Source organism: Podarcis muralis, chromosome 6 (genome assembly GCF_964188315.1).
Source record: "Podarcis muralis chromosome 6, rPodMur119.hap1.1, whole genome shotgun sequence".
Lineage (NCBI taxonomy): Eukaryota > Metazoa > Chordata > Lepidosauria > Squamata > Lacertidae > Podarcis > Podarcis muralis.
The window spans coordinates 50,897,382-50,912,667 of record NC_135660.1 but is presented as its reverse complement, the minus strand read 5'-3'; the positions used below and the strand labels follow the sequence as shown (position 1 = coordinate 50,912,667).

The window sequence follows — 15,286 nt, the reverse complement described above, 5'->3', positions numbered from 1 at the left end:
TGGTGAGGTGTTGGCTGCCATCTATAGTATACAAGTTAATTGTGGTGAATATTTCACTTTGAAGAACTGAAGGTTGCTGTGCTTTGTTTTTCTTTTTTACGCTGTATACTACTATTACTCTAACTGTGAGAGTTCATCTCTTTCTTGTTTAGAATGATGGGGTTTTTTAAATCTGAAGACTTATGAGATAGTGTGAGAGACAAATTAGGATGAAGAGGACAGAAAAATGTGAAATAAGCACACTGTAAATCAGAGAATGACATATATCAGCCCTGTGGAGTATACTCTGTCTTTTGCTTTTTATTGGCATCCTGTGGTCCACCAACGAGAGTTAGGGGCAAAACTGTGGCTCAAGCAGGCAGACATATGCTAAGATTTAAGGAAGGGTGTGCCTCTGAGCGCATGTGCAGCAAAGGAATTTGTGAGCAGTATCAGAACCAAGTTCACAAGTCCTTTCACCCCACTCCTGTTTTTTCTCCTGATTCCGCCTCCCCTCCCCCCTGGTGGTGGTGGTGGTGGTAGTGGAAGGATCTACCAGAAAATTTCTATCCATCTTCTTCTCACCCCTGCTATAAATCAACAGTACATAATTTGATGGAGCCCTATAGCAGAGTCCACTAACTGTTCCTGCTAGACCCTGACATGTTCCTGCTTTCTTAGTTCTTGATGGTTAGTCTAGCCCCCTCTCTGTGTGCCTGCTACCTTGATACATTATTCTATCCACCCCATCTGGCCTATTTGCATTGTTTCTTCTCCACATATTTGCAACAAACTTGTCCATCCCTCCATGGCACTGGCGAGCCTTGTGTCATTGCTCTGCCTGTAGCTTAATGGGCTGGGATGGCAGGCTATCCTTCACACTTCCTTGTTAGAGACAAAGGGAAACAACAGTACAGGGAATACTGAGCCCCTCCTCTCTTTGTAGTAGAGAACCCCCTTTGTCCAATTATTATATTACAACCCAGCCAACTAATCCAAGTATACTAGGGTGGGTAATTTTAGATAGACTGTTTGAACCTTGGGCTGTAAATAGATGGTGTTAAACACAAAGGCATTCATCAGCACTGAGCACCCTTTTATAAAGGATTTCACTGCTTATAAGGTGATTTTTAAAATCCACATATTAATTCACTAATGATGAACTAATTAATACTTTATCTTAAGTTAGTACATTTCAACAATCTTCAACAGGAAGTCCCATAGAAGTTATCATTCTTATAGTATCATGAAGACACTTCTATATTAAAGTGATACCTCAATTATATTGAATACCAGACACAAAGATACAATGAAACATCCTGACTAGCCATTTTTCTAGCTCACCCCAACTATCTGGCCAGATTAATGAAATGTTCAACATCCCTGAGAACTGTGATTTTTTGTTTGAACATATGAACTCTAGATTTACATATCATTTATGAGGTGCCTAAGTTTGAAACATCTGGTCTCTGTAGCTGATGTCTTTATAATATACAACGATGAGGGAGGTTAGCTTCCTGTTCTGTTTCCATTTTAATTTCTGACTTGACAACTACAGCACATATTATAGTAATAATATCTCTGCAGTCACATATGAAACCATTTCTTCTTCCAGCACTGAAAGGTGTGAGATGAAAAGATTCTTGAAATTGGACAGCTGCAAAGTTTTAAGTGCTACATTTAAGCCAGAACTGTCCCCATCATGCTTTCAGAAACACTAATAATATATAAAGCCTTGACATCCTTCCGACAACATTTTCCTGAATCTCAAATTGCTCATGCATTAGAAATTTTCTTAAAAGGCTCTGAAGTATATGGGGAGGGCCATTTCTCAGTAGTAGATTACAATCTTTGAGCTGCACACAGTAGTTCCTGGTTCAGCACCAATTCTCCAGTTTAAAAGGAACTCAGGCTGGGGAAGATTTCTCCCTGGAACCTTAGAAACCTGCTAGCACCCCTTTGAGGACCAGGGACACATTTTGAATTTTGAGAGAGTGCTGAGGGTGAAAGTCACAAAAATGGCTTGTGGTGGACATGGCATAACACAAATTACAGGGAGTACTCCCCCTGCACAACCTAATGTTTACCATAGAAAGTCAGCTATATTCTGCTGGTCCCGATTGTGGAGCTACAGCTGTTTGCTTCAATTCCAATCTTAAAGCCTAAATTGCCATTAGGGACCCGCTTACTGGGAGTAAGCCCCGTCAAACACGAATACTTAAATCTGAATCAGATATGTATACCATTGTACTGTAAGTGATATTACATCAATCCATCTGTTCCACAGAACAGAATAGTTGTACAGCTAGGTCAAGAGAGTCCTTTTAATCGTAATGTGTACTTTCTGTATATAACAACTCATATAGCGTTGTTACAGAATAAGACAAAACAAGTTGCTGATGTTAAGAGATGTAAACAAGTTTTTCCATTATACAAGGGATGTCGAAACAGTGCCCCTCAACAACAGTAGTTGTTGGACTACAAATCACCTCTGACCATAGGCTATGCTGGCTTAGGAAGATGGGAATTTGTGTTTAACAACACTAGGAGAGCCCCAGGTTGCATATCCATGCATTATACAACAGGTAAAGTAAAGGTAAAGGGTAAAGGGACCCCTGACCATTAAGTCCAGTCGTGACCGACTCTGGGGTTGCGGCGCTCATCTCGCTTTATTGGCCGAGGGAGCCGGTGTTTGTCTGCAGACAGCTTCCGGGTCATGTGGCCAGCATGAGTAAGCCGCTTCTGGCTTAGAGCAGTGCACGGAAACACTGTTTACCTTCCTGCCAGAGTCATACCTATTTATCTACTTGCACTTTGACGTGCTTTCAAACTGCTAGGTGGGCAGGAGAAGGGACCGAACAACGGGAGCTCACCCCATCATGGGGATTCGAACCGCCGACCTTCTGATCGGCAAGTCCTAGGCTCTGTGGTTTAACCCACAGTGCCACCTGCGTCCCCATACAACAGGTAAAAGTATTTAAAAAATCAAGAGCTGAGGTCAAATTCTTCTCTTGGGGCAAGAAAAAGGTTTTGTTTGCTACTCCACTCTCCTCTCTCTCAAGAAACAGATGTGGTTAATAATATCCACAGTTGGTTTAACCAGCCAGCTTCAGAAACTATGGTTTGAAGGTGACTTGTTTTGAATACACCATATTTAATATAGTACCTCTGGGGGAGGGCACTTCTTGCTCCTGGGGTAATTTGTCTTCCTTTGGTCCCCACCATGCACTCAGCTTTCACCTATGGCTCCTAGAAGCTGTCAGTATGCAAAGGGGCACACCCGAGGAACAGCTTCAACTAGCTGACTAAATCAGGTGACAGTAGCAGATGGGTCTCAAACCCTCGGTGAGTTGGGGATTTACCTTACATTTGAAGACAAGCTCTGGTGGATTGAGTGGATGACATTAATAGTGGGTCCAATGGTCAATGTGGTGGTTATTGCATGTTCTGTAGAGGGAAGTGGGGCAAGACGGAGCTCATCAACCTGGGAAGGTAGCTCATCTAGGAGAAGGAAACTCTGATCCTATACCTCTGCTGCCTTGTGGAATATCTTTGGGAGAAGAAAAGGCTGAGTAAACTACACAAATCTGGAGTGAAGTCCCTAAGAAGGCTGGATGGTGCCTTGTACTACTGCAGCCAAGCTGGTGCCAGAACTATTGCTCTGCTTTCCTTTAGACCACATGAGTAAGGTCAAGAGGGATGTCTTGTTGTCTGGGCAGTTCACAACTTCCAAATTTACTTCCCAAACTTGTGCCCTGGAAGGTCTCTTCAGTGCTGCCAATACAGCAGTTTGACTTCACCCCCTGGAGTGCACTCCATTGTCTCTTGAGACCGACAGATGCCACCACTGCCAACAGTTTATCAGTCTAGATTTCATTTGAAGCTTTAATAATAGAAATAAAAGTTTCTGAACTCCTTCTCCCAGCTATGCAGAAGAAAGGGAGGGGAGAGCTCAGGGGTTGTTCATATCTTGCTAAACCACATGTGACATCTGAATGTGGCCATTTTTTAGGTTATATGACATGAAAAACATCAGAACATGTCAACAATTAATAGTCTTCACTGGTTGCAGTTTAGCATCTGTTTGGTAGCTGCATAAAATACTTTCTGGGTCTTTCAGTTAACAATCAAGCACACATTATCTGTAAAATATAGGGGACTCCTGTGTATCATCACTATTCTGCATAGCCTGAAGGGGCACATCCTGGAAGCATACAATATATCAGCATTTTGACTTATGTGATGTAAATTGCTCATTACCAAAATCAGAAGCCACCTTTTCACCCTGCACCGCAAACAGTTTACTTCAAAAGTTTGCACAAAAATGACATGGTTCTGGAGTTCAGCCAGTTTTTCAAAGAAGTCCCTAAATGGTAACTTCATGTGTGTTTTTATCTATCTTGAAAACTTTTTGCTTTTCCTTTGATGGCACTGGGATGTTCATATCAAAAGAAGGAAAAGCAAACCAAGAATTCATGGAACTAAAGAAAGCTTATCCCTGTAAATTGCTTAAGGGCCTGCCTGAGGAAACTGGTTCTATTTGAAACAACATTTTCCCCCATTCATGAATTGGTTTTCTTTACAATTTTGTATCAATTTCGTTTAAGATAGTGTTCTACCTCAGACCGGTGTAGACTAGACAAATATGTCACCTTGGTAGTTCGGGAAAAGTGTAGAGACATATAAATATTTTAAAGTACCCCCAAAAAAGTTTGATGTGTTTTGTATAATGCAAAAATCTTTTCTGAGGAACAGCAAGGTCCCAGTAAAAAACCCCAAAACCCCCACATTTGAATGCATAAATAAATCTATACGTGCATCAAAATGGTCTCAAGTTTGTTTTAAAAAAGGGGGGGAATGTATCAGACTTTGACTCATTACTTATGGGTACAGTGATATGAGGTTATATAGACAAACACACACACATCTTATACAGATGATGTAGCATGTGATCACATGGAGGCTAGTATGGGGACTGCATCTGAAGACCCAAACCCTGAGCTCCACACATTCATTGGAACTTATGAATGGTGCCCTTGAGCATAAAGGTTGTATGGTCACAGGCTCCATTTCATAAAACTTGCATTTTTGCACAGTATTAATTATGTAGACAGAGTTTGAGGGGGCCCCAGGCAAAGCGTACTGCAGTGCGCTCTCTATTGCTGAGCCTAGGTCAGCTGTCAGCTGTTGCTTGAATTAGTACTGCCCACCGTTTTCCAGCAAAATGGAGGGGGAGAACACCCCTGAAGACTAGGCTCCCCCCTCCACCTGTCATGTAGTCTGCACAGGGAGACAGTGACTAGTAAGTTTTGACAAAAAAAAACCCCACAGTGCCATCATACTTCACACTCTATTTCAGTAGCCGAATGGCATAAAGAGAATGCACAGCTCCTTCCTGCCCAGGTAGAAGCACACATAGTATGTTGTCTTCATATGCTTTAGCTTTTTGCTAATCCACACATGCAGGAAGGTTGGCTGCTTGAAATACTGCCAAGTGGGGTCTGCTTCACATAGCAAGTAGTTTGGGTAATGCCTCTTCTTATAGTAGCATTTACAACTACTGTTTTTTAAGTGATATCTTAGACTCTTCTTGGCACAGACTTAAAGAATAAAACCACATGGATAAAAAGGCACATGCCAAAAGATTGGCACTTTAATGGATGCTGCAAAAACACATCTAATCTTAGAAAAATCTATGAAATGTTTCTTCTATTTATCTAACATGTTTGAAAAGACAAGAAAAAGGAAACAGTTCAGATGATAATGTGCCTCACTGTCTCTCCTATACATACAAGGTGGGGAGGGGAAGCAATATCTCACCTTCCAGGCTTGTCTTACAGACCTGTCCCACTAGACACTTATTAGTGAGCATAATGTTTGACTAGGCCTTATGCACATTGCATTATAGCTGAGCTGAAAAACATCAAGAGATGTTTTTCAGCTCAAAACAGCTGAAAAACAGGCAGGGGTCAAGGAGTAAATTGGGAGAGATTAAAAGAAATTTAGGGGGACTTATCGTTAGTGGGTGGCAGTAGGTCATTTTAAATTAATTATTTTTCTTCTGCCAAGGTTGTGAGAAGGAAAGCAAGGTTGTGAGAGGCTGTTATTTTCTTTCCCTATAGTCTTGTTCCTGGGCATTCTGGTGGGGAAAAAATGTCTATTGCCAAAATAATTATGGTGGTTCCCCACTAGAGACCTCCAATAGCCAATTGCTAGACTGTTTTGTAATGATACTAAATACATATGTATTTAAACGGTGCTACTGCATGCCAAAGGTAACCCTCTTCCCAAATATCTAAATAAATGTTGCCCTCTAGTAGCCCCCAAACTTCAGCACTCACAAATTTAGGTGCAAGTCTTTCATAACTGCCATATGCAGAGTAGCTTCTATGTGGGTAGGCCTGAACAGAGTGATGAATATACCAGGCAAAATTCAGGCACATCAAATGGGCAATATTGCCTTACACACAATCGATTGTACATATATGCACCCTAGTCAATCATTTTGTCCTAGCATAAATTACTGATTGCCCCGGAGGAGGCACTGGTGCACCAGAAGTGCAGGGACAGAAACCACAGTTTTAGCTCTGCTAAATGTTTCCTAAATCTGTATGATATAGACCATTGCACTTGGATATGATCACCAAGGGTTATATCCAATGTGCAATAGACTTCTGCTTGTGCCATTAATGGAGCTGACCACCATGATTTGTGGGGCTAGTAGTGGGGAAAGAAGTAGTACAATTGTGTAAGTATAGGTCCACTTGTGTGCGTGCGTGCGCGCGCACACACACACACACACACACGACTCATTGGTTACTATTTACTACAATGCAGGCATTAGGAAGTTAAATACCCAATAAATAAGGTGCAAAACACATTACAGAACTATAGAAACTGAATTTTGTAATTAATTGTGAGGTTCTCTCCCTGCTCCCCTTTTTGGCTTTAGTCTCAAACACATTTAACTTAATCTAACTCTAACTAAAGTTAGGGAGGGGGGAAATCAGCCTTCATTATTTATTTGAAAGATCAGTAGACCATACCTCTAGTATTATTAAAACCGTAATAGCAACAGTCAGTCAATTGTGCTTTAACTATTAACATACAGTAACAGACCCCCTTTGCCTGTTTTTGTTACCTCTACATAGCTTTGCAGGAAGCTAATCTACATTTCCTTGTTGAGTTTCTCCCTTCACATTGAAAGTGCTTACACTTTGAGGCAAATGTATTGGGGGGGGGTGAGAATGTAAAAGGAGAGAAGACATTTTGAAAAGGATTAATGTGACTGCCCCAAATCCACCTCAATAATAGGAAAACAAAATCAATATATTTATAGCTATTTTAACAATTATAGGGTGTGCAATCTATTCAAAGATTTTATAACTTAGGTTGTGACATATTGGCATATCTTATAAAGCAATCGTCTCCTACATCTGCCATTTACAAATGTGTGTCTTTTTTCAATATTGATTCCATAAACAAAGCCTCTTCTTCCTTTGTAGCTAAAAGGGAAAGCAAAATGATGCAGGCATAACAGGAATGGGAACAAACAGCGACATCCGGACCCAATGTTGCTTTTTATTTATTTTTGACTGATTGATTTTCTTAATTAATCCAAAGTAGTTTGCATTACAACATCAAGGGGTGGGAAAACAAAAAATATCACTAGGGTCTTTTGTCAGACATAACATTTATGTGCAGTGTTAAATCTCTACGGCAGCTTTCATTTTATATGCAGGTCAAAAGCAAGCAATAATTCCTGGTGCTTGCAGCTGTGTTGATTCATCCATTGGGTTCCATTGCTCTAATCTTCCTTTTATAACTGTACTGAATGGTGATTTTTGTTGACTGCTTTCATTGTGTGTGGCTATGCCTTGCATAAGCAAAAACTGCTGCAGGTCCTTCTTGGCATACCTGCACTCCTGCTAATTCACTTATTTCCTGTCTCACAGCACTGCCTGCTGTTTCATCCCTAGGCTTCCTGTGGCCAGGCTCCCAACTACTGTGCCAATTTCTCTGAAATTATGCAGGATCTTTGTGCTGCCAATATACATATACTATGTGGCAATCTCCCTTTCTTACCTGTCTTAGGCTAAAATACCATGTCTTTGCTTTCAAGATCCTGTATTCAGAACAACTGCAATAAATAATAAAAAGTACTATTTGGGAGTTTAAGGGAGTATTTTTCATGACGAAAACAGTGGTATAATTTTTGGTTATTGCTGCAGCAATATGCATGGTATTAAGTCAGCCAACCCCCTAAGTGTGATTTCAGATGCATTTAGATTGGCAGTATCCCACTTAAGGCATTGTGTCTGAAGAGGGAACTACATGGGAAGGGGGTGCAGGAGTGCCCTCCTAGTGTCCCTCTTATTGCTCACTCCATCCCTGACTATAGTGTATTGAGCACCAAGGGCTGAAATCTATTCAGCTGACTGGCAGGGGGAAGATGACAGGAGCTGAGCAGTGTCTGGTTTGGAACAAGTCATCTCTCAGGGATGAAGTGGGAAGGTAGTACAGTGGTACCTCAGTTCCTGAATGCCTCCGTTGTCGAATGTTTCGGTTCTCAAACACTGAAAACCCAGAAGTAAATGCTTCCATTTTTGAACATTTTTTGGAACTCGAACATGCGACGCGGCTTCCGCTGAGTGCAAGAAGCTCTTGCAACCAATGGGAATCTGCGTCTCGGTTTTCGAACGTTTCGGAAGCCGAATGGTATTCCAGAACAGATTACGTTCGGCAACCAAGGTACCACTATATGGCCATTCAAGAGAGGGAGGGGTAGAGCTAGGCATTGAGAATGTAGGGGCATATGCCAGCAATTCAGAGAGGCTAAAGTACCATTGGCTAAAATGCAAGTGTCAAAGACATCTGAAAAGAAGTGTTTATATGCTTAACCTCCAAGCCAAGATGGGTAAGCTAAAGTCTTAGATGGCAGCACAGATATAGTGGGCATAACAGAAACCTGGTGTAATGGCCCCGTTTTTACTGCACTGATTCACCTCACCTAGGGAGAAAAGTAGTGGTAGTAAAACAAAAAAGGTAGCCATAGGGATGATAGGAGGTAGGAGAGAGTGAAGGAGAAGAGGAAACTCAGGCGCATGAGTTGTTGTTGGCATCTGTCTGACTTGGGAGAAAAGGTGGGGAGGGTGCCAGCAGAGCAAATAAGAGGTGGAAGAGAAGAGGATGGGAGCCAAGATAGTTGTAGGTATGTGATATCAGTCAAATTTGGGAGGCAAAAGGGGCAATGAATGAGGACAAATGGGAGGAAGGCCTAGAAGTGTCCTATACTAATAGAATGAAACCTGTGAAATTTTGTGGGCAGTTCCCTAGTAATTTCTAGAAACAAGCTGGTAGCTTCCAAGGTGTCCAATCTAGTTAATGGATTGTTCCATATGGTAGCCTGCAAAATATGGGCAAGTAAAAGTAGCATTTAATCTTGATTAAGCTTTCCTTTAGAAACTTCAGATTTTTCTGTAAAATAACTATTGCTAGACTTTTCCACTGTGTCCCAAACGTGCCAAAATGTAATGATGTGGTAAGAAATGCTATATGTATGTGTTGCAGTGACCAGCATCACAGATATATGAAATTCTTATAGCAAAACAGTCCTCTGCCTTGACAGGTCTGACTCTGCATTTTTAGTAGCATAAGCTCCTCATTGCACAACAAGTTTGCTGGGAGATTGAGTGGTAGACCAGCTTCTGTCTAAGAGCAGCTGTATCCAAGGTTCTAGGAAGGACTAAATTATAGCTTTCCAAGCCTTTGGGCAGTAAACAAAATAAACCAGACAACAGGAATATAAAGGGCAATAAGGTAATGAATAAATTATCTGGAAAGAGCCAAGTGCCAATGGTGCGGCAGCAAGTGAAGGAAATAACGAACTCAAGGTCTGGCTATGTAGTTTGGATGAAATATTGAACCACATGGAGAGAACAATCTAGGAGCAAAATAAATTCTCAAGAATGAAGAGCTGAGAACATGTCATTGCAAACAATAAAAAAACACACTGGAAACCAAACTTTAGGGATAGGGGTAGATGCAAAGATTATAAATCTTGGTTTCAAATCTTTGTGGGCTAGTTCAGAGTAAGGAAAAATATGAAGAAAAATAAGAATCTTACAAAATATTTCACCCAAACATATAATTTAATGTATACTAAACAAAGATAGCAGTGAAGTAGACAAATTTATATCTGCTTCAGCCAAGTAAGCAATAACTAAATTTACAACACTTACTTGGAAATAAATCACACTGATATCAGTGAGGCTCACTTTGAGTAAACACGCTTAGGATAGATTTGTAGAACTGTAGGGTTCAATGGAATTAAAAGGTCAGTTAGTCCAAGTTGGTATAGAGACTTCACATTCAGGCATCCCTCCCTGTTATATTAATTATGGTTTATCACAAATAGTGATCCTGAGGAGCAAAACATATCATGCTAGAGGTGTTTAGCAGGTCATGAAAGAGGTTTACTAAAGCAAATCCAAAAAGGCAAAAGGTAACAAGACATGGAACATTCCACAGGACAAGGTGAAAACCTGATTCTGATCAGTCATTCTTGTTTAATTTTCTTGTTGCATTTGCCTCAGAAAATGAATCTATCTATCATCTATCTATCTATCTATCTATCTATCTATCTATCTATCTATCTATCTATCTATCTATCTATCTATCTAATGTATCTACATCCCACCTGTCTCCCAAGTTGGGATTCAAGGCAGCTTACAACATTTTAAAAATGTTATTATAAAATCTAAAGTAATGAAAACAAATTAGTTAAAAACAATAAGTACAATAAAGCACATTTAGAACCAGCATCAAAATATCAATTGCCCTGACAGCAGCCCAATATCATCTGCATCTAGTTTTCAAAGGCATCTCTGAATAGGAAGGTCTTAGACTGCCAAGGAAAGATAACAAGAAGGGAGCCAATCTAACCTCTCTTGGGGGGGAATTCCCCAATATAGAGCAGCCACAATAAAGGCTCTCTCATTTGCCAACACAAGAGCAGTAGCAGACTATGAACAGCGTGTGTCAAGCTAAGACCTGGTCCACAAAACCCAGAGTATTGTGTGATAAAAATATCCTGGACTTCACTACTTCACTCATTTATTTATTTTTAGGCGGGTAGAATTGCAAGATTTAATGCCCAACTGAGTACAACACCAATCCCCTCCACATTAAACACACACACACACACACACACACATCAGAGAGAAGAATGAGTATGAGCTTTTGTGTAGGAAGGTTTTTCTTTGAGAGGGAGAGGTTCATAGGCAAAAAATGTCAGTCATGAGATCCACGTGTGAAATATGGAATGGTATGGTACAGCAATAGTTTTACTGCTTGATCTAGTAAGTTGTGGAGTTCAAGGCAAAGGAAATACCCAGAGCTGCAAACCAATCTCAATATTAAAAGCCCCATAGCAATATTGTAGAAGATCCAACAATATCAGATTGAGTAGTAGTAGAAGAAGATGACACATTTTGAGGCGCTGTTTGCAAGATAAGAGAAGAGAAACCAGCCACATCCTCTAGGCTTGTGCCAGTCCTGTGAGAGAACAAATGCCAGACCTTCTGACTGATTCGGCAAAAATCAGCACAAATGCAGGGTATGGAAAAACCAGTTACATGGTTGTACTGGTGCTATAGAGAGGCAGGCTTGAGATGGTTTACTATTTACAGCAAAGCACTGTAGGTTAGTCTCTATATTTTCAGCTTGCATATGGGAAATCTATTGACTTGTCCCGCTATTTGCAATTAAGCCCTAGCTATTAGCACTAAGGAACAGATAACTCATTGCTACTTTTAGTTAAGGCCTGAATGCAAGATATGTTAGTGAATTCACTTAAGAAATTTCAGATCTAATTAGAAATTGATTTTTCTCTCTTTTTATTGTATTGTTTAAAGAGGGAAACAATACATTTGCATTAAAACTTTCAAACCCAAGCCATAAAAACAGGTATTGAGAAAAAGTTGTAACAATTTAAGTGGGTACACATTATTGTGTATCTTGTCATCTCAAAGCATTAGGAATATTACTCTTTTTCTAACAAAAAAATACTGTCCATCTACCTACCTTCTCTGACCCTGTCCTAATGCCTTGTGTAGGATTTCCAAACTCTCCCCAGCCAGCTGTCAAGTGGGCGCTTGGGAACTGCAGCACAAAGGGCACTGCCAGTCCTATGCTCAGCACTTTGGGAAGGATTCATCAGAGGGCTGGTAAGGCACATATTTCTCCTCCTTTTCTCCCCCTCCTACATTTCACAGGCTTTCTTTGGTTCCCTAGATGGGGTAACTGATTTTATTTTTAAAAAACTTTGTACACAAAGTTAATTTTTATCCAAGGTACCATCACAAGGTCCAAGTCTCATTCGACATAATAGTACCTAAGTTCCTTTCCCAATCCTCTTAGCAGAGAGTAGGTCTTATTTCTAATTTTATCATCATTTTATACAAGACCTTTTGAATTACTACTATAGATTAATACTTCAAATCTGTCTTATTTCTCAATAGGCATTACCAGTATACATAAAAAAAGGTAAAGGACCCCTGACAGTTAAGTCCAGTCGCGAACGACTCTGGGGTTGCGGCGCTCATCTCGCTTTACTGGCCGAGGGAGCCAGCGTTTGTCCACAGACAGCTTTTCCGGGTCATGTGGCCAGCATGGCTAAGCCGCTTCTGGCGAAACCAGAGCAGCACACGGAAATGCTGTTTACCTTCCCGCTGGAGCGGTACCTATTTATCTACTTGCACTTTGATGGGCTTTCGAACTGCTAGGTAGGCAGGAGCTGGGACCGAGCAATGGGAGCTCACCTTCCGATCGGCAAGCCCTAGGCTCAGTGGTTTAGACCACAGCGCCACCCGTGTCCCAACCCGTATACATATTTTATGACAAATCTGGAAATACTGATACAAAAGTACTCTCCAACTTCCCATAAATCCCATATGTATAATGTTTAAAACTATTGTTCTGTACTAGGTTTCCTATCCAGACATATATTCCTCTCACCTCAATATTTCCTAAGGTATCATTACCCTTGATTTCTTTATTTTCTTATACTGCTGTTAAATAAAATAAACTGAGGAAATTTACAGATTTTAAAAACTTGGCCCATACAGAGGACACTACCTTGCAGGACAACCTGAAGTGACAATAGGGGTGTGCATGAAGTGTGTGTGGGGGCTGTCCATGTGTACTGAAAAGTCCTACCGGCTTGTGCTGGCCAGGGTGGAAAATTGAGGACAGATGTTCTGAATTTTTCCCACATGGATCTTTGCTTTTTTTAGTATCTCCTTATTGGCTCCAATGGAGGGAAATTAGTTACATCATATTGAGACTGGCAAAGGAAGGCTGATTCAGGGGCTTCTTCCATGAACGAAGGGACCTTGGACCCACCAGATCCTAGGCCATCTCCATACTATCCCTGTTCCATGCAGAGCTTTCAATGGGTATAATTGGGGCCTTTGGGGCATATGCATCTTCACCTCAGATGACTCCATTAGTTGATATTACAAATATAAATACATATAATTCAGTACTGGGTATATCAGGACTATAGGCATAGACACACCTCCATTAATTACTTGGGTGGGTAAATAGTAATGGATGAGGATTTGATCCCCCCCACTTTGAGGGAGATGAACCAACACTCCATTTTCTATCCATATAAATAGAAAAGTCTTACTTTGAGATCTTAGGGGTTAGAAGGCAGGACATAACTACTTGGTACCCAAAGTTTGCTGTACTTTGTACTGTGCTTTCACTTTGGTTTTAATGGTGTACTTCTCATGAGAAGAAGCAGATGATGAAATAACAGCAACCATCTCTAGCCTATGTCCTATATTAAATTGGGAATATTTATTCCAGTTTCAGAGTTTCCTTTCTGGCTATTTGAATTGCAGAATTTCCAGAGCATCTATATTTATATTGTGTGGCTACATAGTATTCCCCAGGCTGTTTATTGAAATGTTCCAAACTGCATTTCCATCACATATAATTATCCACTATAATTAGCCCCACTGTGGCATACTAGTCAATAATATAGGGGCTGGGAAGTGGCAGCTCTCGAACAAATCTGACCCTCTGAAGGGCAAGGCTTCAGCTGCCAACAGCAAATTTAGGTTTGCTTCCCTTGCCTTCTTACCTGACACAAACATTTTAGGCACTGGGGAGAGGAAGAGCAAAAGTTGAGGGCAAAATAGGGAAGAAATAACAGCTGTACATTCAGTGATGAAGCAGAACAAACACCCTCAGGAAACTCTCCAAGAAACATAGTAGTCAACAAGGAACATAGGAAGTTGCCTTTGTCCATGTAGTTCAGTACTGTCTACACTGGCTGACAGCAGCTCTCCAGGGTTTCAAATAACAGACATTCCCAGACTTGCCTAGAGGCACTGAGGATTGAACCCAGGACCATCTACATGCAAAGTTGTTGCCTAATAATTTTTCTATGGACCTTTCCTTCTGCTAGAGTAAATATGATAGACTAAATCTTTTCAACCAAATCTCTAATGCCAAGCCAAAAGATCTCCTTCCAATTTTGCTACCCCTTTGTGGGTTGCAAATCAGAGAGGGAAGATTTTAGCAATAGGGAGGGGGTAAACCTTTGCTGAATAATCAGTGCCAGCACTTCTTTGGGTGGACATCCTGAAGTTCCTTCAGGATGATGCTATGTAACATCATTTAGAGAAATGGTTTAGAAGCAAAATGGGGTTATTTCCCCACGTCTCACTTTGAGTAGAACGTTCACTGTAGCAGACTTCCATCTCAGAGAGACTCTAACAATTACAGTTGGCGTGCTGGTTTAAAACACATACCACTATGTTTTAATCCTAATGCCCATCCTTTTTCTAAGCCCATCTTGGCAAACCTAAAAGAATCCCTTTTTTATATTTTACTGGAGGCACTCTTGAGTTCCCATATTAGGTGGAAAGGCAGGCAAAAACAAACTAGACAGGATCATCTGGGCAAAGTACTTTGCAAACAGTTTCAAATGTGGCATCTTTATAATGAATAGTTCCTTATAAAAATGTACATATGTATACACAGGTGTGCTACTAGTCTTTATTTGACTGGTCTTCTGAGAAGTGTGAAGAAGCTGGAAAGGGGTTAACAGTTTGAACGGTAAACATAAAGGAAGCGCAACAAACCATGCCTTGTCAGCTTTGTTCTAATTTTCCTGGCACAAAGCAACAACTCAAAGGAAGCCAGCCTTTTCAGTGGCGGAGCAAAAAATGCTTATTAGCTCACTAGACAAGGCAAAAAGGAAAGAAGGAAAGAAGGAAAGAAGGAAAGAAGG

The 15,286-nt window shown here is 40.7% G+C and overlaps 1 protein-coding gene across 3 annotated transcripts in view; it reads right to left on the bottom strand.

Annotated features, from left to right (window-relative positions):
• The window catches only part of ATRNL1 (attractin like 1), a 501,150-nt gene that overhangs the window by 51,822 nt on the left and 434,042 nt on the right, over positions 1–15,286 (bottom strand). The gene's annotated exons all lie outside the window — the stretch shown is intronic.